The 16,808-nt window shown below is 42.5% G+C and overlaps 1 long non-coding RNA gene across 1 annotated transcript in view; it reads right to left on the bottom strand.

The window, feature by feature from the left end:
* LOC103354684 (uncharacterized) overlaps positions 1 to 15,291 on the bottom strand; it is a 17,611-nt gene extending 2,320 nt beyond the window's left edge. Inside the window, exons 1-2 of the long non-coding RNA XR_520057.1 lie at positions 15,280 to 15,291; positions 8,016 to 8,021 (exon numbers count right to left, since the gene is read on the bottom strand). This is a non-coding gene — a long non-coding RNA (uncharacterized LOC103354684). The remainder of the gene's footprint in view (positions 1 to 8,015; positions 8,022 to 15,279) is intronic.
* Positions 15,292 to 16,808: the final 1,517 nt, after the last annotated feature.

Here is a 16,808-nt window from a genome sequence, read left to right on the forward strand (position 1 = left end):
ATTGGAGAGAGAAACTAATTTCTTTAATTAAAGCTTTAGATTCATTTTTAAGTGACCTGATGATGGAGCTGGAGGTTAGCAGATAACCCCAATGCATGCACTGAGTTTCATGTCAACAGTCCAGAAGGGGATGACGCTTCTCCCTCAAAACTACAAATGTGAACTTTGTGAGAAGCACCAGAAGAAACGGCAGAATGATTAATTTAATGGGCACCATGAACGCTTGTAGAAATGTTTGTGTCAATCCATCATGTAGATGTTTGACTGGATCCAGGGCCGGCCCTGACCAATTTGGTGCCCTAGGCAAGATTGTAGATTGCGCCCCCTAGCATCACAGTGAATTTCACTCCTAATTTTCATACAGTAACACAAACTGTATGCATGTATTCAAGCTTTTATTTAAGTACAAACAACACACTAAATGAAACTGAAGAAACAAGTCTTTGTGACACTCCCTGGCGAACTGACGTGTATTCAGGCAAATATTTAACCACAAGCGCCGATGCAGGTCCTCTACCGTCGTCTTCAGACGGCGTCTAACAGTCTTAGCTGCTAACGTTAGCAGCTAGCATCTTTGCTGCTAACGTTAGCAGCTAAGACGCTAACGTAACGTCTTTGTTTCGAACGTTAGCAGCTAAGACGCTAACGTTTTCGGTAACGTCTTCGCTGCTAACGTTAGCAGCTAAGATGCTAGTGTAACGTCTTTACTGCGAACGTCAGCAGCTAAGACGCTAACGTCTTCGCTGCTAACGTTAGCGGCTAAGACGCTAACGTACCGTCTTTGCTGTTACAGGTAGAGAAACTGCATCACCGCCTGTTGATAAATACTTGCCTGAATACATGTCAGTTAGCCGGGTAAGCTTGTGGCGCCCCCCGTGGATGTCGGCGCCCTTAGCATTTGCCTATAATGCCTATGCCTAGGGCCGGCTCTGACTGGATCAATAAACAACTAAAGGAACACCAAATTCGGTAGGAGTGGGGACCAGAGATGTTCAGAAGTTCAGGGACCAAATTAGCAGACCAGTGAACTGTCATTTCTATGGTGCAAGCAGCAGTTCAGTGCATTCTGCTGCGTTGTATTTCAAGAAATTTGGCATCTTATTGCCGACTCTTTGATTTGCAATCAAGTTGAGATCAGGCTACCTGTTGCAAATCAGGCGCTGTCACTTAACGCCCCTTCAAACCTATAAAAAGTAACCCTTATCGATCTGTTATGAAATAGATTCTGCAACTGCATGGCCTTTTTCTTTTCAGAAACATATTCTGGTCAGCTGTTTCAGTCTCAACAAGCCGCCATTATGTTCCAGTTCCAAGGCCAGACAGACCACGAATGAACTGTCGGAGCTCGTATTGGTTACCTCGTGACACTGCCTAAATCGTATGCCCATTAAGTAGCACAACCCCTTGAGTACAAAAACACGCCTGTGGATACAAAGCATTACCATCCAACAGCCCGACATCCCCATCTCCTCAGCCATGAGGCCTGCATGCCTAAAAAATTGAAAGAAAAAAAAAAAACCAACAGACGAAGGAAAAGAAAGACAGACAGCTGGTGCCCAACATTTAATTAGATCCGCTATGAAACAGTGAATCATCCAGATTGTAGGTACTGCGAGCAGATACTCTGTGTGTGTTTGTCATGGAGAATGTCATAACACAGAGAGAACTGACACACACTAATCGCTGATTGAATGCATGAGGAACGCTGCAGATATTACCCTGAAGGACAAGAAAAGGCAAAATAGAAACAGCCCTCAAAGTCAGAGTAAAATTAAATACAGTGACTTTGAATTCCCTTACCTCTGGTGTAAACATGATAAAAGGTCTTACAACGGGGTGATGTCAACACTCGGCACCGCTTCTCCGTAATATTTTGACATGTGTCAAGCAAAACTCGAGCTTAAAGTTGCACTTCTTTGTCAGCGCGCGGAAGTTTGTGAGAATACATCTGAGATAAGCGCGTTTGTCTGACGGAGGGCATTCTTTTGCAGACAGGCAGAGTGCCGTCTGACTTTGCACATTTGTCTTCTGCGCCGAGGCACATCAGTAGTTCATCTTGATAACGGAAAAGGGCTATGTGCGCGGATTTGGTGAAATAACCTTTTGTGAATATAATTTGAAAAGCAGTGTGTGGATGAGTGTGGGCGGGCGTAAATAAAAAAATGGAGAAGAAGTGATTGTATCATCAAACACTTTATCTGAATGCCTTTTGTAGCATTGACCGGTGCCTCAGAATGTCTTGATTGACCTTTTGCATCAGGTTTCTCCTCCCTTCATTTTTTTTTTTTTTTAGCTCAGTTGTTTGGTGGGAAAATTTTCTTGGGTGCAAGTTCATTTTCTGTGCGGATGGTAAAGTGGCCCTTGAAGATGCTGGCCGAGATACAGCGCAGTGTATGAGTGACAAGAGATTTTTAGAAAAAAAAAAAGTTGTCCTCAAAGTGTTTTATCAGTGCATCCAAGATCTTTATTTTTCATGTGAATGGGACTGTGAAGTGCCTAGATGGAACATGCGATGGAAAGAACCCGTGAGTGGGACTCTAAGAGGCCAAATGGAACCCTCTTCAGCCAATTAGAGTCCTGGAGGGTGCAGTACAGTTAATCCCCATGGTAACGCGAATGAAGGGCACAGTACTCTGTACATCCTCCTGCTCCTTTTCTGTCCCCAGCCTTTCATGTGGAAATATACTCCATTGTCTCGAGCTCCTCCTGCCGAAATGGCATCGCGAGGGGAAAAAAAAAAAAAAGCGTCCTCATTCGTGGACGAAGATGTTTTTGAGGGAGGAAGTATGATTGAGAAAAAACAGTACTTGAAAAGCACCCAAAATAACATTTCAGATGAGACGATGGAGAGATCGGCAAGTGCAGGCACTTTGTTTACCTGTTTACTAATTTAACATGTTTTCAAGAAGTTGTAAAACGTGCTGTGTCCGTGGAGTGGAGGAAAACAATGATTCAGAAATACATTAGCACATGCATTAAAATGAGACAGTTCCATTAGCATGATTGTTACAACATCCTGCCATACAAGAAGACCTGCCTGGAAAATAGATGGGTTTTGGAACCAAAAAACATTTGAGTCACGGGTTATTTATACTCATTTCAGACCGTAATGCAGGTTAAACTCACGCCGGTGGTCAATTAGAAAGGGTTAATGCGTGTCATCCACCTCGGGTTAAGCACAGGTTGGACACAGCCTGGCTTCGGGTCATAAAAATTGAAGTTAATGGCGCTGACTTCAATCAACATTTGTGCACATTTACTCAAAGATGGAGAAAAGGGCAACATTAGGAGAGGTGGAAGGAGACGAGCAGGAGCAGGCACCGGTGGGTGAGTCAGAGTTTAGCCAAGAACAAAAGGGAACTGTAATGTTTTTAAGTGGTGCTGACTTTAACAAATGTCTGTAATTACATGCATGCATGCACGTGTTTTAAAAATGATGCATCGGTGTGTTAGTGTTGTCACAAGACCAATGGTTCGCCTTCGATGTGATACTGTCTTAAAAATCTTACAATCGATACCTCAGGAAAAACGTAAAACATCAGAAAAAGTTATAGTTTCATAGACGGCGCTTAAAATGAGTTGTTTTTTTATTAATTTAATAAAAGGAAAAATACATTTTGACAATATCTTTGCGAGGCAGCGGAGGATGTGAGGAGGGGGGAAAAAAAAGCCATAAAACAACAGGAGTGAATTATTGTACCACAGTGGGTTCATGCATTTTAATATCCAACCAGGACTGGAGGAACTCTTAATTAAGATCAGCTCTTTACACACTGCTGCTTAGAAAAGGGTAAATTCTTGCCGAGATGAGTGGGAGCAGCGCTTTAGTGAAAATTTTAATCACACACTTTCATTCTTTTGCAGGAATTCAGTTGGCAGTTGCTTATTACTGGTGTTGTTGCACCTGTTGTTTTAACAGCTTGCGACGTAGGTTAAGTTAACGTTACCGGCGTGAACATTGCATTTGTTTGCAGAGGTGTGTGTCACATTGGAAAGTCTGCTAAAAAAAAAAAAAAGATATAACCAGGTACAGTGACTACTTCATCAAACTTTAATGGTGAACACGCTTCGCTGGTTTGCCTTATATCTGCAGACGTGATGTAATTATGTTATCTATCACATTTGCTAATCTTTCGCTCTGTGATCCCTTTGAACAAGTTGGCAGGTCTGTTGGCGAGATGCTTTGGATTTGTTGGCCCCCTTGGTCTGCGTTTGCTGTAAAGATCTTTGTAAAAAAAAACAGACAGGCTTTGTGATGTGTGTGTGTGTGTGTGGGCCCGCTCTGACTGTCAGCTATGTAAGCGAAAACATGCCATATTTAGCTTGGTGCGTCTGCTTTGTCGATAAGTCGTGGACGGCCGGCGAGAGTACTTCTATTTGCAGCCGTGCCTCTCATGTAGTCACTGTGAAAGCTGATGCAGCATGCATATGACAGAAAAAGAAAACGCTTGGCACGCTCGCTAAAGCCTGCAGGGAGCGGAAGCAGACTGCCGCACTCGCATACGGCCGATTCATGCTTTTCCGGAGACACGTGTCCGCAAATTTTACGCGTGGCGTAAATCTCGTCATCCGTCCAAGTCTGCGAGGCTCCGCGGGAAGTCTTCTGCAGATGTCCACTCGCAGCCCAAATTATATATATGACCGCACGTATTAGTCTTAACTGAAAGCTGAATACTCGTGCACACCAGGAAAACAAACGAGGCCTAAAACAATGTTGAGGAGAAACTGTGCCAGGAGGTTTGCTGTCATCTGCACCTTTATGATTCACAATTTAAAGGTTGTAAAGTTGGTAGTTGCTGCCAGGCTTTGGAGGTGCATTGATTTGAACATGTCCAAACACAGCGGGCAGTTCCAAATTCTCCAGATAGCCTGTCCACTGTGTTCAACACACTTTAGGTATAATTACTGTTGCTTAAGTAGATGCTTAAACAAAAAAATGATAAGTCACAGCCTTTCAGAAACATCCACATCCATCCATCATCTATACACCACTTAATCCTCACTAGGGTCGTGGGGGGATGGAGTCTATCCCAGCTGACTCAGGATGAAGGCAGGGGACACCCTGGACAGGTCACCAGTCTATCACAGGGCCACACTTAGAGACAGACAACCAAGCACACTCACATTCACACCTACAGACAATTTAGAATCACCAATTAACCTCAACATGTTTTTGGACCTTGTGGGAGGAGAACCCGGAGAGAACCCACACTGCACGGGGAGAACATGCAAACTCCACACACAGAAAGATTCCGGTGCCTCCACCGGACGCAAACCAGCGACCTTCTTGCTGCGAGGCAACAGTGCTACCCACTGCGCCACCCTGCAGCCGCACCCTGCATCCACATGAGTTCTGTTTTTCTGTGTTCGATATGACAAGCAATGGCACCGACTACATAGCAGATCTATGTATACCTATTCTATGTATAGAGCCATGTGCACACCTGCAGACGGCACAAAACTGGCTCATATAGTCCTGCCCCGCTAGGAAATACAGCTTCTATTAAAACACGGTCATTCTTAAAGTCCCGATCTGAATAAAATGGGGTACAGTGCAGTTTTGATGGCAGAATATTATGTAGTGTTGGAATACAATGCAACGCTACAGTGTATAGTGCACGATCTGTGTAGGTGTACTACAAAATCACAGAGGTTATTTATAATTGTGGGGATGCTTTTACCAACAAGAGACTAATGGTGGGAGAAATGTAAAATCTGAAACAGTAATTCACAAATTCAGCTCTTTTTTTTAAAGTCCATACCGGTGTATATTCAAACATTATTTTGTCCTGCATTCGCTTGTATTACATTTTCTAGCATTTTAAAATTGGCAAAAAATATCCTTTTTATGTCATTGTACCGACAAAGAACCCAGACATGTAAGAAAGCGCTGTGCTCGAAAGAGTCCATAATGTCAAATATAGTTTTTTTTAATCTTCTCTCAGTAACTTCAGCGGAAACAATGCCTCATATTGTTTGTTGACATTGTGCAATTTACGGCACCGGAAACACAGGACTTAACGTTATGGAAAGGATTCTTACGGGGTGGCCTGAGGGACACGGTGTAAACTTCCTCTCAACTCTCATCTCTCGCTCACACTGGTGAAACCTCGTATCCACATACACAAGCGAATTCCTGCACATGCATAAGTTAACACACCAATGGCATTGTGTTAATGTACATTTTTAAAAAAAGCTGCTCTGCATATAAAGAAAAAAAAAATCTGTCCGCTACCTCACACAAATAAATTCCAGTATCTGCACAGTGGAGGAAAACTTTGCCAAACGTAAAGCATTTCAATTATGCTCATGAGGTTTGAGTTTCTTTTCGCTGCCGTCTGTGTGTATTTTACTGGTACGAGCATGGTTTTGGCTTTTTTGTGCAAACTGTGTGTGAGAGAGAGAGCTATACTTGGAAACTTTATCATTGTCCCTGATAGTGCAGAGCTCTGGGAGTGAGACTCATTTGACCTTTTTCTCAACCCCGGCTCTCCTGAGATGAGAGCAATCCAATGGACTCACATACTATATTTTTTTGCCTTACCTCATTAATGGATCTGTTACCAAAGTAAAATGCAGCCTGTGCACTTTTTTTTTTTTCTTTTCTCTTTATCTATACCCCCTAAAAACAATCTCAGAATACATAGTGGTACCTTTTCCAAAACCTTCCCAACCTTTAGGCTACAAATGATTCTTCTATCAAGACCACTTGAGGTGAATGCATATTTAAAAAATCCACAAGGAATTAAAAGTGCTTTGCGTGGCCTATTCATCACATGCTATTAGCACCGACTCCCATTTCTGCTTCCGTCTGGCACAGCAGGGTAAGAGACACTTAAGCCCTTACCAAAATAATGACAACCTTTTTCCTATAATGGTATTTTGTGTGTACACCTATCTGAGAGAGTAAATTTAGGCCTTTTGATGTGTGTTCATTTGTGCGCTTGCTTGCGTGCATGCATGTGCTTACCGGTGCTATTAGGTGACCACACTACAGTACAAAAAGCAATTACACCCCCAGCTCCCCTTCAGCTGAATTTAGCTGCTGTGAATGTGGACTTTTAGGAGAGCCTGGGGTGATCCGGCAATTGGAGCAAGAGACGGAAATGGGGTGAGACGGATGAAAAACAGGAGAGGAGAGGGATAGGTGTGTGTGAGTGAAAACGCTCAATCTGGAAGAGTGCCGATGTGCTATAATAGCTGCAGAGCGAGGCAATCTTGTGGAGTTGAATAGTGTTGAAAGTGCTAAGATGGAATGGTAAAAACAGAGCTTAGTCTGAGCTGGATGCTATTGTGAAGCAGAGGTCACATGCTGAAGGACAGATGCATCTAACATGGTTAGACTGCCCACGTCTGCCCTGTGTGAGAGATGATGGTGAATTTGTGAGCTCTACTATTTTCCACTTGCTTACCTTCCTCTATTTGTGCTCCTCAGGTGGGGTCAGGATGGGTCACTGACCTCAAAACACCTTTCCAAAAAAAAACCGCACCAAACTTACACCAAACATCCCAAAGGCAGCTGCAGCGAAGATTTAGGTGTGCGAGGACACAACGGTGGAAGAACAGAAGGTGCAACATTCAAATGTCAGATCAAAGCTTGCTTGCAGGAGGGCAGAGGATGAAAAGATTTTGGCCTTGATCTTAGAGACACACAAGCCCAAACATGTGCACATACATGCACACTGCAACAGGAAGCCAAATGGATGTAATGCCACCGTACGGCTCATCCAGATGGTTTGAAAGAGGAGCTCTGAGTTAAAAGTTTTCTTTTAGAACATAACCAGAAAACATTCTTCAGGCTTATTGGATAGAATTCAGACAGTCAGCAGGGTTTAAGTCAATTTAAATGGCAATTTGTTTACCATATGACCTCTCGCTATCCGTTGCTCAGTCGCTGGAGTGTTGGCCATAAGAAACTTAAATTGCATTAAGATGTAACTCTGCGTTCAACAAAAGAGCAAATAAAGGAAGGTGAGGGTCACAGGATTTGTTCATTTATTCGCTCAGAAGCGGATGCGCGGCTTTAACGGCTAACGCAGGATGAAGCAGAGTAAACATTTTAACATTCGTTTTGGTGGCCCTGCTCCAAATTACCTGAAAGAACATCGGATGAAAAAAAAAAAAATGCAGATAAAGGTGACAGCTGAAAAATCTATAACATCCCATACAGGTACCCAGTCTTCCAGTATTGCAGCTGATCCCAGGAGACAGACAAATGCCCCACTAGTTGCTCCTCGGAGATAATGAGCTGCTGAGTGCTGAGTAAGATGTTTGGAGGGCCAGAGGGCTGGGATTGGAGTTGCTTCACTGAGCTCTGTATGGAGAGGGCCTGGGCTTGACTCTAAATTAGTGAGCCTTCTGGATCAATGTGGGCTGTAATTAGCTGCTATTGATCCCAGACAGATCAGCCACTACAGTAGGCCACAGCCAAGCACCTCTCAACGTCCATCAAGCTCCATCCCCACAGCGCAGCAGCCCAGCCTCAGATCACTCTGAGAGCAAACAAATAATATCAGCCAACTCACTCAGCTCCTGGTAAGTGCACTAAAGATACAGTTCGACATTTCAGGATTCACTTACATATTCCATTAGCGCGCAGAGCAATGCATCTTTTTTGATTCAGTGTTTTATCTTGCGTTCCATTAAATCATATAGATTGCATTATGTGCTTGCGTAACGTGCGGGGGAGGGAGGGGGTAAAAATGGGCCAAATCTTCCGCTTCTTATCCTGATGCATCACCCATGAATCAGTTGTCATTAGTCGCCAGAACTGTGGACAACACTGGCGATGATGAGACGCAATCTGGCATTTGGAAAAACGAGATCCAATCTTCTCTGAAATGATCACAATCAAGACTTTTTTTTTTTTTTTTTAAAGAAAAAATATCTCATCAAAGTGAAGGAAGTGATTTTGCTCTTTTCACTAATGCTAATGATCTTGGCGCTCATTAGAAATGTGATAGGTGTTTTTCTCTTTTTTTTTTTTTTCTTTCCGGTCTTCAAAAAGCGGCCTCGTAGGGCGGCTCCCCGAGTGATTGGCAACAACAAGCCCCCATGTAAATGAGAATCTTTTCCGATTACTCATCTTTTCGCTCATCTCGAGAATCGTCGGCGACAGTTGTAGAGAAAAAGTTTCCTTTATTTCTTTCTCTCTTGCCTGAATTTGTAATCACAATAAAATATATGGTCTGTAATTAGAACGGGCCTGCCTGTCAGAGATATGAAGCTGAATTCAAAGCTTGAATTATTTAAGTCTATTAAACAAATGCAATTTAAACAAAGGCAAAAGAACTGTGAAATGTGGTCAAAATTACACTCCTCACATTCTAATTTCTCTTCAAGAGCCACTGTCTAAGGGCCTTGTACTTTCACGCCTAATAGACTTGAAATTTCTCCCTGCGTAAGTTAGAAATGATCATGCTCAAATCGTTTCAGAGAGCATGCTTCAAAGAACAGTAATGGCAACATTAAAGATTCAAACCTGTCCATTCTGTTCGCGGGGAGTTTATGAACAACCGGCTTCAATCTCACTGGGACATGCATCCGTGCGAGGTGTATAATTAACAGTGTTGACCTTTTCTAACAAACAATTTCTCTATTTAGAAATGCTGCCGAGGAAAGATGATTCTCACCCATGGGAGGCAGTAAAATCGAGGGGGCCCCGGTAGGAAAACAGCGGGACAGAAATAGCGCCTGTGAATAGTCTCAATCATGCATGTCATAGGATACGAAGAAGTAAAAGTTCTCCAACAGATGGACTTGCTTGTTTTTAAAGGCCTTTCATCCGAGAGGCTTCATCAGCTCTACTGATAGCGGCGATGAGAGCATTCAAATATGCTGTTTTATTCAAAGGTAATTCAGACTTTGGCCAACTTCACTGTTGAACATGAATAATTGCCTTTGCTTCCATCCAGTTCTGGCCTCAAACTTATTGAACTACTAGAATATCCAATTTCACCCAGTCCAAATGTCCTTTTGCTGCAGTCTGGCTTGGTTAGATTCAATATTGCGGTGATGTGTGCAATTCCAGGCCCAAATGAATCTCCCAGCACAAGCCCATCTCAGAAAAGATGTTTCCAGAGATTGAAGCGCAGGGATACCAGGTGGAAGAGTAGTAGTGCAAAGTGAGTGAGAGCAATTTGCACTCCGCGGGTTAAACCAAACTTTCTCTGATGTATAAAAAAAGAAACTTGAATCGGCAAGAAAAGGACGATAAGAAGTGATTTTCCCAAAGACTTTTGAGATGTTTGCGGAGGTTGTGGTTGTTGTTTTTCCTTTTTTTTTCCATCCTTTTGCCTACTACATTGGATCAAAAGGGATATTGTCTAGACTACACCCACCAACGAGCGCAGTGTGAGATGCCGGACTTAAAGTTTTACAAGAAACTACGAACAAATAAACAAGACCCTTCATGAGAACACTGGCAAAGGATATAAAAAGAAAGAAAAATCCTTCCTGTCAGCAATACATGTTTTGCTTTATTACCTTAACTGGAAACATCATTAACTAAGATGCTGAAAAAACAGGTATGAACACGCAACATACTGGTCTCTGGGTCAGCTGTCTGCTATAGAAGAAGAACATGAAGAAAAAGTTGGTTCTTTAGCTAATATAAACTAAAATGATTGCTTTTGTCATCCGTCACTGGCCAGATATGCACATTAGTCCAGCATCAGACAGCCTCAGGACTGCAGAGACTGTCGATGTTTTTAAAGGAAGGTTAAAGACACACCAGGCTTTTAAATTCTTTTTACATTCCTACAACATATATATATATAATATCATATGTATTACACTCTTAAAATTCACATAAAATCACACAGAGACCCTTATACACTAGAGAGGTTAGAGTTTAGAGCCACAGTGTCCCAAGAGGGGGGGCCCCCAAAACGGGGGCCCGTGCCGGGCCGCCGCCGGGGGGGCCGGCCCCACGCCCAGCGGAGGGCGCCCCACCCCACCGCGGGACGCCACTCCCCTGGCCGGGCCGGGGCAGGCCGGGCCCCGGCCCCCCCACCCCACAGGGCATGCGACGCCACCCCGCCCGGGCGGCCCAACCCAAGCGTGCCCCACGACACGAACCGCAATGCCATGTCTCCCTACGGTCAGTGGTGAGAGTGTGTGTTGTTCCAACCAAACACAGCTTTGTGATTGCATGGGTATGTCTGATTCCAAACCATGAGCTTTTCACAAACCAATTATTTCTGGTGCCTAAACTTCACCAAGTGTTTGTTTTAGTGTAAACAGTGAGTGAAAATGTGAACACAGTGACTAAAAATACCGACTGAAAACAAAAGCAAACAGTGACTAAAAACTGTTCATACGAGTGTGTTTGAATCCAAAAGATGATCTTTCTTCTCAATGGAACCAAATAGTTTTGCAGCCTACATTTAGCAAAGTAGTTTTGAAGCATAAACAAAAGCAACAAAAAAAAAGGAACCGAAAACAGCAGCATAAATAAAAGCAGTGAAAACGCTGCTAAACAACAGTCCAGCACAAGATATGGACTCAGTTCTGGGTGAAAATGATTTGAATAATCTCACCACCATCCCTGTTCACCACCTGTTACTGTGGACTTTGTTGCTCTTCGTGTGTAAAGCTAAAAAAAGTTGTGTATCACGAGTCACATGACATGGACACAAGCCAATGCAAAAGAAGAGGCTAAAAAACACATCTTCACAATTTTACAGCCGTGTGAAACTGATGTATTTTTGCATTGTAGACCAAAGTAGTTGTGTTTGCTGCAAAGACGTGTATACTTTTTGTCGGTGAAATTACATGAAGGCATCTTTGAAAGTAGCCCAGACTTAAGTGAAGAGTTTTAGATGAGGACATTTATGTCAGTACCATTTAGAGAAAAACAGTTTCAACATTTTTGGTTTTCTAAAACATAACAGTGTTGCTGTGTGGGTTTAATTTATGCTGCTTGTTTTTTAACAGGTTACGTGTGTGTTTCATCTTTGAGCCCTGCACAGGACCGTTTTCAAAATCCTGCTGGATTCCTGAACTTTGCCGGCCATTACATGAAGTGGGTGTTCTGCTTTCGCCTGCACCTGCAAGCATTCGTGCCTGCACAATTTAGATTTCCATTGATTATATGTCCTCGCCCAGCCTGCAATGAAAACAGTTTTTTAACTGTGTAGCATCAATGAATGCACATCTATCAGTCATAACGTCGCAAACTTATATTTACATCTTTAAGAATTTGGTATGCCAGGTTAGTAAGTACAGTTTTTTTTTACATGCCTCTTTACTTTCTTGTTTAATAGAAGAGAGCTTACGTTGACCTGGGAAAACGCAGTCGATGTCGCCTCAACCCAGAGGTGTCAGATTTGTGCTTGTAGCGCATCAGCAGTTTGCACATTTGTCGCAACAACGTTGGTTTTTTTTTTCCATCCGTGTCAGTGATGACTGGGTAATTTATCTACATGTCAGCCTTGCCTTGCTTGGCTTTCGTATTGTAAAAACCCACTGTAATCTTCTTTCCAACTTTATTTGTTAAAGTTCTTTTGGTTAGTGCTAAATCCTGGGACCAGTAGTTTATCTTTTGACTGCCTGCAGCAACTAAAAAAAAAAAACACCCTCTCCCATGAGATTTGCGTAGGATCCCGTGGGATCCCAGTCCCAGTGCAGTCCTCTAGCTCTGTCATATAAATATTACTTATGCGAATCAGTCACACTCCAGGAAAAAAAGTAAAGAAAAAAACCAACCTACAGTTTTTTAAATCAAAGAAGACACTTTTTTTTAAAATCCTAACATGATTTGTTAGAAGTAAAGATTTAATTCCTGGATCATTTTAGAAGGTCAGACTTTCTTTCTCAATGTATTTAGGACACTTTGTAGAACCCACAGTAATGTCATTCAAATGGCCCTGCCTGGATGACTGTGTTTGAGATTCTAGCTGCGTTGCATCCTGTAGTGTCCACTTGAGTCAGTGCTCAGACTCGGAGATGTGTCAGTGGCTCCGATTCGGCTTGTCAGGCATGCTCTAGCTTCTGGCCAGCCTGGTCCAGCCAGCCCCAGCCCTCCTCGCACTCCTGGGACCATCCACAGACAGCCATCACAACCCTGGTCTCTCTCTGTCTCTCATCCTCTCATCACCCGTCTCCTTGTCCCTCAATTCACACCACTGGAGTGTGAACATCAGGATTAGGTAAATGACGGGAGGAATCCAAAGTTGACTAGGCAAATGTCCTTTGGGTCTGTCTTCTATCCTGATATGTGGACTTTGGAAAGAAAGCCCCATCTCTCTTTTTTTTTTTTTTTGGTCTCTCAAGTTTAAAACTGAGTAGTTTGTTATTGCTTGGCGTTTGCATTAGCCCAATCAATTTCAATCAATTTCACCATCAACTGCATCAACAAACTTTAAAGCTTTTCTAGTACAGCATGAGGCCAATCAGGAAGATTCTCAATGTAGGAACCAGGAAATAGCAACACGCTAGATTGACTCACATCACTTAATGTCATTACCACCAGAGGGGAAGCTGTCAAAATGAAGATGAGCTCCACTGCCTTACACCTTCATTGCTCAGGGTGCTCCCATGTGTTAGGTATACACTCAAAAACAAAGCAGCCACTTTCCACGCATTCACAGCATTCCATTTTCGCGCAGCGCCTTTCACTCGATTCTATTCACTTCACTAATTTCAGGAAATGACTAAAATCTGAATGAGGAAAATGAAAAGCGCGGGCCCTCTGTTACGTTAGATCCACTCCAGGCTCTGTAAGCCTTATTGCATTCCCTCCTGCAATCGGTCTTGTTGTTTTAACAAGAGTCAAACCTGAACTGTACGGTAAATCTTTATCTGCGCCGTGCTGTGTGTATGTCTGAGTCCCCAGGGAAGGTTATTAGACAGTCATTAGTTTGGTTTCATCTACAGTGTGAAATTGTTGAAAAGCCTGGCAAACCTTTGACCCTTTTATGCAGCTGTATGGAATTTGGCTGCTACGTGGCACTTTGTTCCTTTGCCAGAATGGCTATTTCAGTCATTATAACAATAGTAAATTGCGGTAAGGGAACCAGCGCGTGGATTGGAGTTTATTCATTAACGCTCAATGTGTGTTATGGCGGGCTACTGCAAATGGAGAATCTGTCAGGTATGAAAAGGGCATATGAATGTTCTTTTTCTTGTTCCAACCTGTGCTTATTCCTTCAGCCAAACAAAAGGGCAAAAATATGTTATTTGTTGGGCCATTTGTTGCGTTATTACAAATGGCTGCTGCAGCCATTGTAACAACAGTGAATTGCAGTTTCTTTATAGAAAACAGTTGTAAACAACAGTGTGAAGTTTGGAGTATCCATCATGGCACGCTGTCCTATACGGTAGACTCTGTTTTGCCAGGATTTAATTCACTCACTTCACTCTGTTGGTTTTTGTTTGTGTTTTTTTTCAGTGCTGTGCAAAGGTTCCAGCCACTTTGGATGTTTATATTCGTATCCATCAAAACTTGAAGTCAAAGCACTCACTTAATTTAAAGCATTGCATTAATTTAATCATAAAGTCTACATAATCCATGGCAAAAATCCCACATTTTCATGAGAAAGTGGCGGCTGCACTATGAGGAAATAGGAATAAATCCAGATTGATGTCACATACATTGCTATAAAAATATCTTCTACATGCTTATGCACACACATTCATATTTATTATTGTTATAAACTGTACTTTTATTACATTTATTGCTTATAAAAAACAACACATGTCATTACTGACTTATTATTACGATTATTTGTATAGATCCTACCTATTAATAGATCCTATTGGCTATTTGATAACATCCTCAACACTTCCCTGCCCTTTTTTTCCCCTTTTATCGTCTATTTTAACGCTCGTATTGCAAAGTGTTATTACTGTAATAACCACTTTAAGTCATACTTATGATCATGATTGTTATTATTACTGATGTGTGCTTATGTTCGTTCTGATCCAACGCCATTACCTTTAATGATCTTGAGCTGTACACTTCTTGTTTTCTTGTATTCTGACCTCAAATGCGCATCTCAAATCCCTCACCCCCTCTTCTTTGTGTACATTTTTCCTAACCTTAAGTCAGTTGCTGCCCGAGGCTTATGAAGCAAATCTGGCCTTGCCTCCTGTCTCTGGTGGTTTGCGGTGGGCTGGACCCCGCCCCCCCTAAGGTGACTGTATTGTGGGTGGCTGTGGTGGGGGGCCACGGGTGCCCACACCTTGCCCCGCTTGGCCTTCTGCCCTGGGCTAAATCCATATTGCAAGCCTTGCTTCTTTTAATGCATTGCGCTAGCCGAGTGCTGACACATGAACATCTAACACAAACAGGCACATAACAAAGGAGGGGAAAAAAAGAAAAGAGTGGAAAAGGGAATTGAAAGTGAGAAAAGAACAAAAAAAAAAAAAAAACGGGGGCGGAGGTGACAAAAGGCAGGGGGGAAAAAAAGGGAAAGAGAAAATAGAAAACTGTACAAGAATAGCATAAGCGTAACGTGGATGGAAGCCTGCCTGGGATGGGGGGTGTCCTGTGGGGTTGAGGATATTGCTTGTGCCCTGGGCGCCACAGCATCTTTCCCTTCTGTCTCCCCGTGACCTACTCCCGGTGGGGCCTGGGTCGCTGGGGTCGTAGGGGGATGTGGGCCAGTCCATCAGATTTTCCCCTCATGTTTTACTTTCTCTAGCAAGACTTACTTTTTATATGTTGTTTTTAAGTTTCTATATAATTCCTCTCACATACGTGCTTTCACAGAAACACACACATATCTGCACCTTTAACTGTCTACTGCAATGTAAGATTATTATCCATCACACAGTACCATGAGGGAGATGTCTGATCCATTTCAGATTACCCCACCCATACATCTTCAGCGATAAGAAAGCCCAGCATCACAATGTAAGAACCCCCACAGAGCCTTGATCTGAACATCATCAATCCATCCCATTTGTTTTTTTTTCATTGAAATTACTTTTAAAAAACCATCATGGTCACTGGACAATCAAACGCAAAAGCTTTTTCACTGAGTATTCAGAGACGCTGTTTGTACATTCACATTTGGACCATATTTCACTTGAATTTGCCATAGGGATAATAGTTTCATCTTCCATTGTGCAAATAAAAATCCATCATCGTTTTGGAGCCTACGCAACAACAACAAAGATCCAGCAAGGGGAAGCAATATGAAAAAAAAACAAACTATGGCTGAAGCATTGACTCGTACCTATGACCTTGTTATTGCTAACAATGCCCTAAGCTACACAACTAACCGGCTACTGTAAAGATGCAACATGCTTATATTGTTTATATTGGAAGCAGCCTTCAAATTGGTTCCAGCGGTAAGCACAATTTCTTATTTTATATTAAGGTATACAACTGCTCCCCATTAGGATGTCCTTGAACCTTCTTGTTGGTTTCATTCCATATTAATGACATTTTATATGAAACATTAAACAGCATCTTCAGGTGGACCACATTTTGCCGACCAGTGTGATATGACTTTGAAGAGATTCCTTCTCACCAATCGATACGGCCTCTCTTTTTCTCGAACAATTAGTAAAATGATTAAACAAATTTGTGTTTTGCCGTAACCGCATTTTGGCAGGTTGAAAGGAGGGCGAGAAGAGATCTTAGACTTTCAGATCAAGTATCACCCAGTTTTCAAATCGACATTGAAATCCAGGTTGGTGCTCGCTGGGAGTCTGAGATTACATGAAGAGATAGAAGCAAATGAGACAGCCCAGATCCACACTAAAAGTGGTGCAAGTTCAAGACACTTGGAATAACCTCATGATGAGGTAACTTGGAAAACTGTGTGCAAGTGCCTAGAAGCGTGTTCTCATCATAT

The sequence above is a fragment of the Stegastes partitus genome, unplaced genomic scaffold (genome assembly GCF_000690725.1).
Source record: "Stegastes partitus isolate 25-593 unplaced genomic scaffold, Stegastes_partitus-1.0.2 Scaffold116, whole genome shotgun sequence".
Lineage (NCBI taxonomy): Eukaryota > Metazoa > Chordata > Actinopteri > Pomacentridae > Stegastes > Stegastes partitus.